General features: G+C 41.9%; 1 long non-coding RNA gene across 2 annotated transcripts; it reads right to left on the bottom strand.

Annotated features, from left to right (window-relative positions):
* Positions 1 to 2,546: 2,546 nt before the first annotated feature.
* Positions 2,547 to 9,155, bottom strand: LOC105020515. 2 transcript variants are annotated; one of them, XR_828731.4, is made up of 4 exons: positions 8,835 to 9,155; positions 8,544 to 8,671; positions 6,380 to 6,459; positions 2,547 to 3,517 (listed from the first exon to the last, which is right to left on the bottom strand). It is a non-coding gene; the product is annotated as an uncharacterized LOC105020515 (long non-coding RNA). The 2 variants fall into 2 exon arrangements; XR_002195976.2 differs by lacking the exon at positions 2,547 to 3,517 and adding an exon at positions 5,755 to 6,223.
* Positions 9,156 to 17,028: the final 7,873 nt, after the last annotated feature.

Raw genomic sequence — 17,028 nt, forward strand, 5'->3', positions numbered from 1 at the left:
AGAAATAAAACAGAGGTAGAGAGCGTGAGAGAAAGAGAGAGATAGAAAGGGAGGTAAAGAAAAAAGGGCAGAGAAAGAGAGGGAGAGAGAAAGAGAGGGGGAGAAAAAGTGAGATTTAAAGTGGGAGGGGGAGATAAAGACTGAAAAAGAGAAAAGGAGAGAAAAACAGAGAGGCCCTCTGGTTATCCCCTTTAGTTAACCATCACAGTGTCAGCTGCTATATAAAAGCAAATGTCTAACAGTTGTCTACTTAATTGTACAGTACACCAACTGACTGGACAATTGCAACATCATTCACTATTCCTTATTCAAATTGTAACAATACTTTTAATATTAAACCTAGTTGATGCAACAGACACAAAAACAATTATAATATAAACAATATATAAAACAACAATATTATAAACAAAAGACAAAACAACAATATTATAAACAGTAGAGAAAACAACAATATTATAAACAATAGACAAAACAACAATACTATAAACAAAAGACAAAACAACAATAATATAAACAGTAGAAAAAACAACAATACTATAAACAAAAGACAAAACAACAATACTATAAACAATAGACAAAACAACAATACTATAAACAGTAGAAAAAACAACAATATTATAAACAATAGACAAAACAACAATACTGTAAACAAATGACAAAACCACAATACTATGAACAATAGACAAAACAACAATACTATAAACAATAGACAAAACAACAATATGATAAACAATAGACAAAACAACAATACTATAAACAATAGACAAAACAACAATACTATAAACAATAGACAAAACAACAATACTACAAACAATAGACAAAACAACAATACTATAAACAATAGACAAAACAACAATACTACAAACAATAGACAAAACAACAATACTATAAACAATAGACAAAACAACAATACTACAAACAATAGACAAAACAACAATACTATAAACAATAGACAAAACAACAATACCATAACAATGTGGTGGTAGTTACAATGTCATAAGGAAGCATATCCACGGATACTGGGGCGCGGTAAACACATGCGAGCATTCATCCATTTTAGGACGTTCATTCTGTGGACGTTTCCCATTAAGGAAACCACTCTCTTGATGAGAACGACCCAGTCTACAAAACTGTCAGTCCTTTGTGGATCTGATACCCAGTCCTGTGTGTGTGTGTGATCCCCCCAGCTGCCCCCCCCACCTGCCCCCCCACCCTCCCCCCCACCCGCTACGTCGGTTGCTATGTGACTCTCAGCTGAATGCGCCAGGTACTCAGAACTCTTTATCAGGGTCAAGTATTCCCACTCAACACGCCGAACACCCAGTCGTCCAAATCACGCCACAATGTCCGCATCCCAAATCCTCCTCCTTCCCTGTGGTGGTGAAGCCCGTTTAACCGGCGCCCATAGAGCCCTGGTCACTAGTAGTGCACTAAGGATGGAGTGGACTGCCATTTGGTCCTCACACACTACACACCTCGTCAGAAAGCAGAGGGCTTCTCCAGCCTGCAGCCCCCCCCCCACTCCCGGTCCCTTCCCCAGGGGTGCTGGGTTTCTGCGTGTTAGCAGGCAAGTCTCGTAAGACACAACACACAGGGTACAGCGACATGACCGTGATTTATCACCGCCAGGGCGAAAAGTGGGGGAGGCACTGGCTGTGAATGGATTGGGGGCTGGCGAGTGGTAGACAATTCAAAACCAGATACTTGTGGAAGCTTGGCTTCCAAACAGGCTCAGTATTCTGATTCAACCCCCCCTGAACCCAAAATAATAAAAAACATTCTTGAAATGTAGATAAAGCAAGCGCAGTGGTTTTAATTTAGCCTGCTTTATTGCATCATCTGAGCCGTACAGTTCAATTAAACCGGTCAGAGAGCGTCTTTTCTCGCTCTGCAATGTGGTTTTGGGGACAGTCAAGTGGTGTTATATTTTCTTCATATTACAATTCCCTGCAGGTCACACCTCAGATTAAACCCGAGTGGCAGAGTTCAGATACCACACTATTCTATCCTTTCCTGACACCTGCTGAGCAGGTTCTCTCGGTGGCGAACACACACACACACACACACACACAGACACCCCAGCAGGCCAGTAGAGTGATTGATCATACCCTGTCCCTGTCTCCCCCTACACATGGTTTGTAATTGGCATGATGCTGAGCCGTTAAATTCACCAGGAGGGGCGGCCCACCGTCCCCATGGCCCCTGGTTGAAACAAGTACACTGTGAAGGGAGTAGACAGCCATTCAGGACACACCCTCCATCAGACGCCAACATGGCCGCCCGATGACTACGGCATCCCTGCAACAATAACCAATCAGAACCTGTGTTACGCGGCCCAGGAAGGCAAATGAGTCCATTTGAGATTAGATCTCCAGTTTAAACCGGAGCCAGGGGGTTTGCACCACATACATCCAAGCAGCTGCCATTTTGAGGAATAGGTTAGCTGCAGCCTGGTAAATGGGACGCTTTACCATTAGTGTTCTCTTCAGACTCAAACCATTTCAGCTGCTGGTGAGCAGGAGAAGATTGCATGTCAGGTCGCGGTGAATTAGAACCAACCAGTGGCTTTCGTTTCTCGAATGTTTAATCTGAAACACCAGGAGTAGGAAGACCGGTATCCCAGTGGACATTTCCCCCTGACACCCCTGATGTGGGTGTCGGGTTACCAAACAAGACAATGACATCATAGAGACAGTGCATATTAGGTACCACTGCAGCCAGGTAGGTGATGTCATCTGGGGTCACCTGAGGGGGAGGGGTCACCTGGCGGAGGGGGGGTTACCTGGGGTCCTTGATAAGCCCCAGGTGTAATCCTCTACCACCTGGGTTCAGGAACATAGAGCACTCCCATTGGACTATTTCCTGGGTCTAGTGTTGTTTTCATTCTGTAGATGTTATCAGCGTCTGGTGAGGTCATGCTGATGAAGAAATTGTCTCCTGCATCTTGGGAGCAAATCTCCCGGCAAATTTAGGTTCTTTCTTCATTATCCTGTGTTTTCTTTTTTCATCCTGCTTGTTTTTTATAGTAATGTGTTAGGGCAACATGAAAGAGGAAAGAATCCCAAACACAATGTTAAGCTGATACTCTGTGTTAGTTAGATTTCCTGCTGAATCCCAAACCCTGACCCAAAAGAAAGAGTTCATCGTTCCACCATGTGGTGAGTGTACGGGGACTTATCACATTGGAACTAATCTCTAAAAATACAGCACTCATTTCTGAAATGCCTGTTAATTTAACAGTCCACTTACAAACATGAATAACCCATTTCCTCGACACGTTATTAGGCTGCATTTAGACTGGACTACTTGGCTATTAGGAGCCTGGACAGAAACATGACTGGGATGGTAAGTGCTAAAACCGCTATGAAACTGTCTCTGCCACACTCCAGTGAAGAGCCACTGCGTGTCCCAAATTGCCTCACATTTAATACATTGTGCATTTCTTCTGCTCCACAGGCCCTGGTCAGATGTGGTGGAAGCTGTACGCCACGGAACCCCTGGGAAACAAATCCAGACGCTGCAACATAAAGTACAGTGAGCTCAGAATATTTACATGCTTGTAAAGCAAAAGGTTAAAGGACCGTCCCCCTACATCTTTCACACAGCTCGCAGACGGCGATGTAGGGAATAAATGCCGGCTGTTGGAATGTCACCTCCTCAGACATGAAATGTCTCTTAACAAAAGAAATACCTTTAGTAGACTGAAAAACACTTTCAAGTGGCTCCTTTGGTCTCCTGGTTGTCTAGGGTAGTTTAGTAGGAGACATAATCTTGTCTTTGCGAGATAGATGTGACATTATGAAATGTTCGCGTCCCAAATGGCACCGAAGGTAGTTCTCTACGAAGGGAATAGGGAGTGATTTGGGATAGACCCGGCGAGATGACAAGTAGCTTTTTGTTCCATAAAATGTTGCTTTTCTTTACAACGTGTGCTACTGTATATGAGAGGGAGAGAGGGATTTAGGGAGATGGAGGGAGAGATAGAAAGAGATGGAGGGAGAGAGAGATAGAAAGAGATGGAGGGAGAGAGACTGTGGGAGAGAGAGATTGAGGGAGAGACATGCTTGTTAAACCAGGCCCTATAGCACACTGACACATACACTCACTGTTTTATTTGTATTTCTTTTTTGTATATCTTTAGTTACCTTATGAGCTTGCAGCTCCTCCAGCTTCATATCATACCATTTGTAAATTGATAATTGCACTCATGAGGACTTTCTCTTTCCTGTTTTACATTAGAATGCATTGTTGATGAGCCAAGTCGCAAGCATTTAGTTAATTTCTGTGACCAATACCACTTTGAAACAAATTCGTTTTTAACTACTTTATCCCTCTTTTGAAGATATTATCTTCTTTACGAGGGGAGTATGCATGTATTGTTTCATAAACATAAAAATAGCATATTTCAGATCAGTGAGAACAAAAACACTTAATTAGGGCACACATTTAAAGAGTTAACGTTCCCAACACGGCCACATTGCCATTCTACAACAGGCGGATCAGCTGTGGTAATGAGCCATCTAACTCAAACACAGGAGTATTTAAATAAGTACAGTTCAGAGCACTGAGATCGTAGCCCGCATGGTGCCTTGTGTGGGTTGGTACTGAGATCGTAGCCCGCATGGTGCCTCGTGTGGGTTGGTACTGAGATCGTAGCCCGCATGGTGCCTCATGTGGTTTGGTACTGAGATCGTAGCCCGCATGGTGCCTCGTGTGGGTTGGTACTGAGATCGTAGCCCGCATGGTGCCTCATGTGGTTTGGTACTGAGAACGTAGCCCGCATGGTGCCTCATGTGGTTTGGTACTGAGAACGTAGCCCGCATGGTGCCTCATGTGGTTTGGTACTGAGATTGCAGCCTGCATGGTGCCTCATGTGGTTTGGTACTGAGAACGTAGCCCGCATGGTGCCTCATGTGGTTTGGTACTGAGATTGTAGCCCGCATGGTGCCTCATGTGGTTTGGTACTGAGATCGTTGCCAGCATGGTGCCTCATGTGGTTTGGTACTGAGATCGTAGCCCGCATGGTGCCTCATGTGGTTTGGAACTCCATCTGAGAGCCAACACAGCCTCTCAGCTTCCCAGCCTGCTTTCCACCCAAGCCACGCACTCCCATCCTGGCTGCCCTCAATGGAGCTTTCGATCAGAACACACAGGTAAATACCTAATCAATGACCGCTGGCGGCAGGAGGAAACCTGAGCTGAATATAGAGTGACATGCGCTGAATACAAAACACAGACGTGGATCTGGCTATGCCCTCTGCATGAAACGCTTGGCCCAAATCAAAACCAATGTAGCCGTGTCCCTCCAGAAAGTTTGAAATTACCTTTTCTCCCACAGTTGATTCAAATCAGACTGATATTTCAGATAAAAATCTGATTTCAAATTATTACTTTCAACTTGCATCCCAGTGGTCAAATTTGACATTGACATAATTTGGCAGACACTGCTCAGAGAAACAAATAGTAGTGACTGCATTCTTTCGTATCCTTTTTGGTACTGCCTCACCATTGCAACGCAACACTCAACCATGCTCAACCAACTGAGCTTTATACCAGAAATAATTATTTACAAAAGAATACAAATAGAAAAAATCTTATTTCTCTTCTTTAACTTCTTCCTTTTTGCAACTGACTGAATCACTACCTGAGGCCCTCTGTCTCTGTATGTGTAGGCAATGTATTTCAACTCTGTTTGGTTGAAAGGACTACGACCATTAGACCATGACTGACTGAGACCAAGTTGGATTTGCATCTCCTCACCAAAGTTTAGAAAAGATCTGAACAAAGAAAACTGGGAGTGATTTGAGCAGTCCCGAACAGGCACTGCCGTGTGACCAAAGCTTTAAACAGTCAGCTTGTTATTTTGGATTATCTTTAAAAAGCTAGAGTTCCAGAACGTTGCTCTTCTGGCTTCAGGAGAATGGTGGAACCACACTTCACTCTCACACAATCTGTCTACCTGTAGGGAAGGGACAGCCAACAGACCAGAGGTGGTAGAGCAAAGAGCTTGGGCAGGCAGAATATGAAAATGACCTGAAGGTTGTGAGGAGGAGTTCCACTTTCTGCTCCACAGGCAAGAACCATGGTCTTTCAGCGGACACACGCTTCAGCGGGACGCCAGTGGAGGAACGGGTTACGTGGGAGAATTTGGGAGGTTTTGAGAGAAGGTGGACTGCAGCATTCTGGATGAGTTGCAGGGGTTGAGTGGCACACAACAGGAGCCCTGGTTGAAGTGAGTTACAAAGGTCCAGATCAGAGATGCAAAGTGTCTAGCCCCTCGTCCTGAGGTTTTACTGCACATGTGTTGTACAGCATAAACCTGTTGATCACCATGTTGACGTGTGCGGAGAACAACAGGGTTACATCAAGGGTGTCTTACCACCAACAACTGCTCCGGGAAATACCGCTCTGGGAAATACCGCTCCGGGAAATACCGCTCCGGGAAATACCGCAGCCAACCTCGGAACAAGCACCAGGCGTAGTTTAAGAAATACAGTTTTCATGGATAATCAAACATCAAGTCAAGTCAAATGTGCTTATAAACCACATTTAAAAACAACTTATGTCGACCAAAGTGCTGAACAGTAAAAAAATATAGCCAATTAAACATATCTAATTGACATGACAAACTTAAACAGAACTGTCATATCCTGGCTATGCCCCTAGCCATCTCTGCGCTGGGCTGGGGGCATAGTCAGGACAGGACGTGGCACCTCTAGCCACCTTCAACCCTTTTGGTCTCCCCAATTGGAGGCAGGTGTTGATCGTTGCCTCCAATTGGGGACCCTATTTATGTTCCTTGTTTAGCCACACCCGTGTGGTTCATTTTGGTTCTGTCTGTGTATTGGATATCCCACATCACTGGTGGCTGCGCTTGTTTTGCGGCCTTTTTTGAATTAAACATGGATTATCTGCATTTATTCGACTCTGCGCCTGTGTCCTACCACAACCTCAACAAGAACTTCCTACCATTTGCAGACTCAAATGCTAAAGAAAAAAGAAAGGTCTTAAGGTGGGATTTAAAAACGTTGCTACTAGTAGAGGACCTAATATATAAAGGTAGGCTGTTCCACAAGTTTGGAGCAGCAACAGAAAAGGTACGATCTCCTTTTAACCTCAAACGTGACAGTGGAACGCACAAAAGCAGTTAGTTGGACGACCTAATGGTCCTGGAGGAAGAGTTCTGGCTAAGGAGGTCAGAGGGCTAAGGGTCCTGGAGGAAGAGTGCTGGCTAAGGAGGTCAGAGGGATAAGGGTCCTGGAGGAAGAGTGGTGGCTAAGGAGGTCAGAGGGCTAAGGGTCCTGGAGGAAGAGTGCTGGCTAAGGAGGTCAGAGGGATAAGGGTCCTGGAGGAAGAGTGCTGGCTAAGGAGGTCAGAAATATAGGAAGGTTCTGATCCATGTAGGGCATTAAACACAAATAAAAAAAAAAACTTAGAATCAATCCTATATTTAACAGGTAGCCAGTGGAGAGAGACCAGCAGTGATGCTTTCTCTCTTTTTTGTACCAGTTAACACTAGAACTGCCCTTTTCACCCCCTATAACTGCCAGAGCCAAACGCTGTTTGGTGTCATTAGCATATTAACATGGACATTCTCCTCCACAGCATCACCATCCAGCCAGAGCATCAGTTCATCTACTGGGTCATTATCAAACTATATAGTTGTTAGAGATAATCTGAGACATATTTGTCTTTTACTGTTTAACAGAGAGTTGATATTGAATTAAACAATCTCTCAGAATTTCATAGACACTTGCAACTTGTCCTTTTTCCATTTCCTCTCTGCTTTTCTACACTTGTCTGAGAGTATGGGTAACATTATTTAGCCAGGGCTTTTGCTCCCGTCTATTTAAAAGGAGCAACAGAATCCAAGATGTTAGAGCAAGTGGAATTAAACATAGTGACTAAGCCCTCTGTGCTCAGGCTGGAGGGAGCCTCAATACTACTGATGAGGGGAGAAGCCTTGTAAGCGTCTGAGAAGAGTTTGGCAGTGGAAGGGTTAAAAGAGCAGGAGAAATTGCCTGGCAGTTTGCGTTTGGGGAGTAGGCATGGAAGGGTGGCATTAAAAACAACAGGTTTATGATCAGACAAACAAATATCATCTCAACATTGCAAATAGGAAAACCAAATGACAAAACAAGATCTACTGTATGGCCACGCTGGTGAGTAGATTCCACAACTGAATAAGTGAGATTAAATAAGTCAAGTTGTAAAAACTCTAACCATAGGCTTAGCTGGACAGCAAACAATGAATATTAAAACCGCCAATAATCAGAAGATTATAAGAAGTAGGTACAATTGAAGATAAGAAGTCTGAGAAATCGTATTTAGGAGGTCTATATACAATCGCACATAGCACTGGACTGGACAGTTCCACCTTGATCAGCTGTACTTAGAAACTTTGGTATGTTTCAACGACACTTAAAACAATTTTTTTTAAATAACTGCTAATCCACCACCACGACCAGCGTTTCTAGGGGAACTAAAAAAAACATCAGTTGCCTACTAACAAACAGAGCAGCCACCTCACAGAGCACACCCACCTAGTTTGAGAGGTTCCTCCGTATCTGCAGTCCAGGCACACTGTGCAAGTTGTAGGAGTCTCAGAGTTGGTCATTGATTTGAAACGTTTCGGGAAGCATTGGATGGCTGGCTACAACCAGGTTGTGGGCTGGTAGTGGAGACAAATGTTGGAAGTAACTTTGGTACCTATTTACCATATATCAAGCAAATAATATTCCCCACCGGGGGGAGGAAAACATGTTTGACGGCAACTAACGAGCCTTCTAGTGTTATTCTGCTTTCTCGCTTGCCAGGTGCATCTGCCTCCTTACCACAAAGCCCACTGTGACGGTAATCCGCCGAGAGGGAACTCCAAATTAGAACGGATGGGTTCTTTGCCTCGCTGTGGCGGGGGTTCTGGCATATACAGTATTTCTTCCAACAAACAGTAATGTCTGGTCTTTCCTTCTCGGGCTGAACAGGAGGTTACACATCCAAAGGGTTGTCAAAGGTTCAACTTGTCTGACCTTTACGTCTCTGAAAATGGATGGACATGTTAAGGACATGGCGCTTTCATCTCCACTGATTGCCACTGCGAAAGCATTCTAGACCTTTGTAGCGCCACAACTGTCTGAGGCCCGATATCAGGTCGATAAAATATGGTCCTGGAGGGCCAAAACACTCCTGTCTTTTGTGTCTCCTCGGTAGCTAATTGGGCTCAGCTGGCATCACCAGGTTTTAATCAGTCACTTTTTAGATGTGGAGGATGAAACCCAGAAGTGTTGAGGTCTCCATGACTGGATTTGAATAGCCCTGCCCTACATCAGAGGGCAGAACAGGTGTCACACCCTGGGTCCAGTCCTGGGATCTGGGCCCTGATCAAATGGACGGCAGTATATATGGACTAGGGTGCAATTTAGGGCACATCATTTGACCTTTTCCTTTAGATTAAACATAGAGAACCTACAGCTAATGTGCGCAGATAGGATGTCTTACAACTCTGTTGTATCTGTGTTAGGTCTAATATGGGGAGGTATTGATGAAGGCAGGCTGCGGCAGATGGAAATCCAGCAAGTCCAAAGATAGAACCCCATACATCACAGGATAAGAAGACAAATAGGAGAGGAGGGAGCTGCGCTGGCATGGCAGCAATGAAGACGCATACTGTATGGTTGCCTTGACGTCTGCACAGTCATTAGATGCTCAGAGGATATCACTCTTTACCATGATATTATCGTTAAGGCCGGAAGAGGAATTGTATTGAGCTTATTGTTAAAGACACAGTGCAGATTTTCAGTCTCATTGTCAAAGGCACAGTGCAGACTTTCAGGCTCATTGTCAAAGGCACAGTGCAGATTTTGAGTCTCATTGTCAAAGGCACAGTGCAGATTTTGAGTCTCATTGTTAAAGACACAGTGCAGATTTTTTGTCTCATTGTCGAAGGCACAGTGCACTTTCAGTCTCATTGTTGAAGACACAGTGCAGATTCTTTGCCTCATTGTCAAAGGCACAGTGAAGACGTTTAGTCTCATTGGTAAAGAAACAGTGCAGGCTTTTAGTCTCATTGGTAAAGAAACTGGGCAGGCTTTTAGTCTCATTGGTAAAGAAACTGGGCAGGCTTTTAGTCTCATTGGTAAAGAAACAGTGCAAGCATTTAGTCTCATTGGTACAGAAACAGTGCATGCTTTTAGTCTCATTGGTAAAGAAACAGTGCAGGCTTTTAGTCTCATTGGTAAAGAAACAGGGCAAGCATTTAGTCTCATTGGTACAGAAACAGTGCATGCTTTTAGTCTCATTGGTAAAGAAACAGGGCAAGCATTTAGTCTCATTGGTACAGAAACAGTGCATGCTTTTAGTCTCATTGGTAAAGAAACAGTGCAAGCATTTAGTCTCATTGGTACAGAAACAGTGCATGCTTTTAGTCTCATTGGTAAAGAAACAGTGCAGGCTTTTAGTCTCATTGGTAAAGAAACAGGGCAGGCTTTTAGTCTTAGCGTGAAAGACACCATTGAGTTGCTACATGCTGTGAAAAAAGCCAAAAGTTGTGCTATTCGAATAGCAATGTGTATCTTTTGCTTTGTCTTGGGCTTCTCGTGATGGTTTTCATCTGATGTAGCAAACAGATCCCTGATAAAATAAAGAAAATAAAGCAACAGTACAGGGAAGTAAAGACAGTACAGGGAAGGTGATACGATGCCATTGACTCAATAGAAAAACGAGACTGAGACGTAGCCTGCAGAACCTATAACAAAAAATTACTTCAGACTCCCAAATCCTTCTATTAAATCCTTCTATTAAAGGTAGATAGTTTTGACAAAATACTTATTAAACTAAATAATAAAAACACTGGCTTACAGTTGAAAGGTCATAAGTGTAGATGGAGTTTGAGGAAAAAATTCGTTTTATTACTCAAGTTCAAACGCTGTATTATAAACAAACTGACCATAGCATTATTGTTTATTTTATTTTATTTCCAGAAAAATTTGGCCTTTTATTTTTCGTTACCGGAAAACCAAATTGCGGTGATAGTTAAATCCTCCCACCACACCTCTAGCCCCTCCTTAAGTCCTTAGTACCAAATGTAGAGTCAAAACAGTAAAGTCTAGAGCCAACACTAGCATAATGTAGCCCTGGTACCGGGGTAAAGCACCAGCATAAATGCGGCATTAGTCTAATTGTTAAAGACACAATGCAGACTTTTAGTCTCAGTGTTAAAGACACAATTCTATTGCTGTTGGTTGCCTTTTCACATTAAATCCTTATTTAATTTTTTTAAATATTTTTATGTTTCACAGTGTAGACACACAAACATATACACCCCACCCCCCAGCTGGCCCAACCCAAACATATCAAATCCAGTAGACTGCATTGTATCCTGCTGAGTACCAGTGCTAAATAATACTCAACCTCTTTTCCTCAAACCTGAAAATTGTCTGTTTTTTTAACCAATTATCTCTAACTCCCATTGGACTCTATCCCCCTCCTCTAACTCCCATTGGACGCTATCCCCCTCCCCGCCTCTTATCCCCCCACCCTCATTGCCTCCATTTCACATCATGAAACATTCAAGTGCACTTTATCCCCGCCATGCCCCCCCCCCCTCATCATATATTTAAGAGGACTTGTATGATAGATAAAGCTAGTCTGACAAGTGCTCCTCCTCTCTCTATACCTCTCTCGTACTCCGTCTCTCACCCTTTTCTACTCTCTCCTCTCACTCCCTCCTTTACTGTCTCTCCCCCTCCCCTCCGTCCCCACTCTCTCTCTTAGACTCTTTTTCCGTCACCCCCCCTGGCCTCTACCTCGTTGGCAGTGGTCAGAAGTCACTTCACGTCAGTGTAGAGTGGTGCATGGGGAGCGCATCAAAAGCCTTCATATCCTCTTTCACTGAATCATCACACATATGGCCAGTCGATTCACCCCAGATCCATTGCTGTTCCAGACGTCTGTCCAGGTGGAGAAAACGTCTGGATGATTTCAAAACTGGCCACCAGGGGCAATGGTGATACAGACATCGACTGGCAGTTTACTATGGTATGAGGTCAGGGGTGGTGGATGAGTGATTAGGTTTTGTTTTGGTCTTTCTCAAACCTTAGCTTTTAACTAAGAATGAATAAAGACCTTAACCCTTAATGAATACGTAACTCTAAGCATTTTGTATGGGGGAAATGCTTATTTAAAAAAAACATCACAACTCTTATCCTTGTGCAGTAGCCACAGTTAGGCAACATTTTAAATTATACTTCACCCTTTTTAATGTCTGATTATTTAGTGAATTTAAACATCTGATCATGACTTGAATTTGTGATACCTTGTTGGGATGGCAGGAATATGGAGATAGAATGACACTTCAATCACACCCACAGCTATTCAAACACATACACATATGCCCAATGAATATGAATTAGCCTCTTAATAGCATGTATTAAAGCCAATGACGCCAAAGTGTCATAGTGAACATCACTCCCTCATTGTGAATTCTGGATCGGTCATCACAGCTCTCAGTATGTTATTTCTCCACAATTGAAATATATGTTGTAACTACAAGTTGTAAACCCACTGGTTGTTTGTTGCCTGCTGTGGTGCAATATTAACATTAGAATGTGAAGTATTTAAATTCTCCCATTAATTACATTTAAATTATTAACTAATGTTTAGGTTTTATTACATTTACAAGTATTTGTCCAAATTAATTAAATGTTTTAGTTACTGTGTATCTTTACTGGTCTACGGTTGGTTTGACTCCACCTTCTCTTTGTATTTTTGTAGGGCCGCTGATTAAAGTCCTTCATAGTGATCAGACCATTCTGTTGAAGGACTTCAGCCTCAGCTTTTGTGTCATTACGGTGTCATTACTGTGTCATTAATGTGTCATTACTGTGACTTTTACACCAAACAAGAATGTTAAATCGACAGTATTATTTGTATAATATATTACCTGTAACGCAAAGAGTGGCTTCTAGCAGAGCCATATATTTTTTCTTTGTGCGTATTTAAATATTTATTTCATTCTGCTTCAGAAACCTTTAGCCCACACACACATTAGTCTCACTTATTCATAACTCTCTCTGTGTATGTGTGTTTATTTGCATGTGGAAATGAATCCCTACACCAACCCTGTCCACGGGCATCAGTTCCATGGAAATGTTTTGATTTACTTTGGATTAGAATCTGTTTTCACTTCAATATTGGATCAATTAAATGTTTGCTTTCATCTTGCATCTGTGGAGATGCGGTGAGATGTATTAGCTTTAAATAACTTCTAAACTGTTGGCTGTGATTCCTTGGCAACCAACTACAGTTTCCCATAAATTAAATGGGGAAAAAATCATATAATCCCCTTTATCTACTCATGGTGTTACAAAACAGAAAATCCTTTCAAGAAATAATATTCCCTGGGTCTATTCATGAGATTTTTATGTATGTCTGATTTATGAAATGTCACCAAAACAAATGTCCCCCTGGTGTGCCACAGTTCTGTAACGAAACAATAAAACAGCATTTGGCCACCATTGCGCGGGGGAGTGTTCCACTGAAATGTGGAGGTACAGCAAATATTACTGAATAAATAGATTGTAAGCTTTATCTGAAATGTTCACCACAATATTGCACTTCGTTGCTCTTGCCATAAAAGGGGCCAGCGTGTTATTCTGTGGTGTGATGCCTTATTGAATGTATGTATTAAAATAACCATGAGAACCTTTTTGACAATTGGAATTTTAAATAAATCAGTGAAAGCTCGTTGTCGCCAAAACATATGGAAGGTATACTAACCACAATGAGGAACTGGATGGAACGTACAGCCTGAGATATCCATTGGTGTGACTGCTTTTTAATCTGTGTTGAAATGAAGATGGAAACACATTAAAAATATATATATTATTACCTTAGTAAACATCTTTCTTATCAAATAACACTTAATAGGATTCGCTCTATTCATATTATATTACAATTGGAATGTACTTGGTAATCGTCAGTAAATACACAGAAATTATCTGATGTTGAAATGAATTTGCCAATACTGATATTTTAATAGCCAAACTCATTAACAAGTAAATCTTATTTTTCAGACGATTTGGAATTCATGAAATCTTTATATTCACTTTATTTATGATGACACACAAGAGTACAAAAACAGGGCAAAAAGTAATGAAATTATTTATTTAACTGGAAATACATTTAAAATATTTATTTAACTGAAAATACATTAAATATTTATGGTAGCGATAGAACATTATACGTTGTTTCAACTTAGATTTTAGATGTATTTTATTTCCACATTATTATCATCATTATTTAAATGTTATCATTATTACATAGAGGTTTCCATGGTGTTCATGCTCCTGAATATTTTTCTCTTCTCTTCTCATAATTCTTCTCTTTAACTGTAATCGTACAAAATGACAAATGAATGTGGAATCACTGAGCGTCTGTATATCAGGACTAGTTGTTCAGATCATTCAATTCACTAAAACATGACAGGATTACCAGACGCAACACAGTGAAATATTACAGACATTACAACACTGCGAAATATCTTCCTTCACCCAGGCATTACACACATTCACGTACAGGTTGTGTTCTTTAATATTTCAGCAGTACAGTAACGTTGTCGATACTTCTCTCTGGACATGTTCTCGTGATTCCTGAGAGAATGGGCTCTTCATCATTGCAGATCTCGTTCCCTCACCTTCTCCATCTTCAACTTTCTCAGTCTCCCTGCCTCACTTTCTTTTATCTCTCGATCTATTTTTATCTCTACTTGTTTCTGCCTCTTTCTCCATCACTATCCTTTTCTTTCCTTTTCTCAGGTTCTTTTTCTTCACTCTTTCTGTCTCTGACTGCTCCTCTCGCTCTCCCTCTCTCTCTCTCTCTCTCTCCCTCTCTCTCTCCCTCTCTCCCTCTCTCTCTCTCTCTCTCTCTCTCCCTCTCTCCCTCCCTCTCTCCCTCTCTCTCTCTCTCTCTCCCTCTCTCTCTCCCTCCCTCTCTCCCTCTCTCTCTCCCTCCCTCTCTCCCTCTCTCCCTCCCTCTCTCCCTCTCTCCCTCCCTCTCTCCCTCTCTCCCTCTCTCCGTCAATGTTTCTTCTCTATTTCTATCTCTTTCCCTTCATGTCTCTCTGATATCTCTGTAAGTCTCTCTTCCTCTACCTTCTCTCTATCAATCTTGGATAACATTATGGTGATTTTATAAGACAACATTAGTGTTATTAGCACGCAGCACTGTTGTGTTATTGTTAGACATTTGGTGTTGTTATGAAGTACTACAGAGTTATTCATATATTTATATTAGTATTAGACATCATTAAAGTGTTATTATCAGACATTATTAGTGTTATCATTGTGCTATTACTATAACAAATTATGTAGTATTATTATTAGACATAATTAATAAAGTGTTATTATCAGACATTATTAGTGTTATCATTTTCTATTACTATTACAAATGTAGTGTTATTATTAGACATCATTATCGACTCTTGTATAGGAACCCTCCACCATCTTCATGTCAACCAACAACAGGGACATGGCTGACAGCACAGCTCTTATCAAGCAGCACCACTGAAACATCCACAGCCTCCGTCAGGCTGGAAATGGAAAGGTAATTTCAGACTGAGCCAACACATGCAGCATTCACTGTGAGCGCTGCTGACATGGACTCAGTAACGTCACGGTGAACACCAGCGCCTTGTACTGAATCCAGCTCTTAATATGTATTACTGCCGATATGGAGCCAGGCGTCATTGGTATCAATTGCCTTTGTTCTCTATGTACAGTTAATGTGCATAGACATAGTATTGGTGTAAAAGTGCTGGAAATGGTGAACATACACCACAGGGACAACATACACAAACATCTCCTGCTGAAGTCCACACACAAGCCCAGAGATGTTCCTCTGCTCTTAATGCATCATGTTCTTCTGGCTTCAGTTATCAGTTGTGATCAAAGGAGTCTTCCTTTCAGTCCCAGAGGACCACTGGTCAGGGGGGCTTGATTTGGGTGACTGATGACTTGACTTCTATTGATTGGTTGTCTAGTCTCTGAGTTATGTTGCTAAACACCGCTATAAAATATATTCCAGAAGGGACCAATGAAATAATCTACACATCCAACAGAGATCAAAATTTCCTGTCACAAAAAATGCTAATCAGTAATCAGTTTCATGGACAGGTGTGGGCTATTCCTTTGTTATTTCTTCATCAGTTAAGCAGATAAAAGGCCTGGAGTTGAATCCAGGTGTGGCATTCACATTTGGTGTGTCATTCCAGGTGTGGCATTCCAGGTGTGAGCCCACACTATGTGGTCAAAGGAGCTCTCAATGCAAGTGAAACAGGCCATCCATAGGGGGCATAAAAATTATCCATCAGAGAGATAGCAGGAACATCTAAAAAAGCCAGCCCAGTTCTGGAACAGCATTCTTTGGACAGAAGAAACTAAGATTAACTTGTACGAGAATTATGGGAAGAAAAAAGTACGGAGAAAGCTTGGAACTGCTAATGATCCGAAGTATACCAAATCATCTGTAAAACACGGTGGGGGCAGTGTAATGACATGGGCATGCATGGCTTCCAATGGCACTGGGTCACTAGTGTTTACTGATGATGTGACAGAAGACAGAAGCAGACAGATACATTTTGAAGTGTGTAGGGATATATTGTCTGCTCAGATTCAGCTAAATTCAATGAAGTTGATTGGATGGTGCTTCACTTTACAGATGGACAATGACCCAAAACATACAGCAAAGCAACCCATTAATTTTTTAAGGCAAAGAAGTGGAATATTCTGCAAAGGCAGAGTCAATCACCTGATCTCAACCTGATCAAGCATGCATTTCACTTGCTGAAGACAAAACTTAAGGAAGATAGACCCACAAACAAACAACTGAAGACAGCTGCAATAAAGGCCAGGCAAAGCATAAAAATGGAAGAAACCCAGCGTTTGTTGAAGTCCATGCGTTCCAGACTTCAAACAGTCATTGCCTGCAAATGATTCTTGCCAGAGTATAAAAAATTTACATTTTATTTATGAC

This window comes from Esox lucius, chromosome 23 (assembly GCF_011004845.1).
Source record: "Esox lucius isolate fEsoLuc1 chromosome 23, fEsoLuc1.pri, whole genome shotgun sequence".
In the NCBI taxonomy this organism is placed as follows: Eukaryota; Metazoa; Chordata; class Actinopteri; order Esociformes; family Esocidae; genus Esox; species Esox lucius.